The sequence below is a fragment of the Thrips palmi genome, unplaced genomic scaffold (genome assembly GCF_012932325.1).
Source record: "Thrips palmi isolate BJ-2018 unplaced genomic scaffold, TpBJ-2018v1 HiC_scaffold_19, whole genome shotgun sequence".
NCBI classification, from domain to species: Eukaryota; Metazoa; Arthropoda; class Insecta; order Thysanoptera; family Thripidae; genus Thrips; species Thrips palmi.
In genome coordinates, this window is record NW_023144628.1 from 14,330,064 (window position 1) to 14,331,190 (window position 1,127).

Here is a 1,127-nt window from a genome sequence, read left to right on the forward strand (position 1 = left end):
TACCCAAGCTTCATAGGCCATTTAGTTTGAGCATAAGATCTGTCGCGAGTAGGATATGATCAGTCGCGAGTAGAGTAACATCTGTCATTAGCCCGTTAGGTTTGGTTAGGATTGGTTGAACCATTTACGTAGTTTGAGAATAAGATCTGTCGAGAGTAGGGAAAGATCTGTCACGAGTAGAGTAAGATCTGTCACGAACCCGTTAGGTTAGGTTAGGATTGGTTGGACCATTAAGTTTGAGAATAAGATCTGTCAAGAGTAGGGAAAGATCTGTCAAGAGTAGGGAAAGATCTGTCACGAGTAGAGTAAGATCTGTCACGAGCTTTTTAGGTTAGGTTAGGATTGGTTGGACAATTTGGTTTTAGATTATTAAATACCCTTCCTTCGATTCAAGGAGAAACCAACCATTGTCGAATCACAATCCTTCGTGCAAATGCATACTTCCTGGATATCACCCCCCAAAAAGAAAAGAGACCCATTTTCAAAAAAACACATCCAAATTTACTACTGATGAAAATGCATTTCCATCTCCATCAGAATCCAGCTCAGCATCGAGGCCGAAGGCCTTCCCCTGGCTATTAGTAGTATCGGGCTGAAATTTGGAGGGGTCGTTCTTGGAGGCTGCCCCCACCCACCGAAACGATTGATTTTCGCACAGCACCTCATGTGGCTCGTACAGAAGCAAAAAATGGTCAGCATCGTTTTTAGGGGGTGGGGGCGTTCAAGGGGGTGGGGGCGTTCAAGGGGGTGGGGGTCAAATTTAACACCTGCAAAGTGAAGTCCTCCCTAACAGGTAACTACCCACAAAATTTGAACTCAATCGGTCCAGCGGTTTAGGCGCAGTGAAACCTAAAATGTTAGCCTCATGACGACCCCCCAGCCCCCACCCCCAGCCCTTTCCCCCGACCACCCGGAGGACAGACGCACGACCAGCCGCCTCTCGGCGCCCCCAAACACGACAAGGGCTTCGCTATCGCTCAGCCAATAATAAGACAGGCAAGACCGTGTCTTATCCTAACAGGCTTCGCGATGCTGCGACAGTTTCGACAATCCACGCCTGGCGTATGGGTGATTCCGTGCGTAGGGGGTCATTTCAGGTCACCGGGGCCTTGCGCCTGAACTGAGGT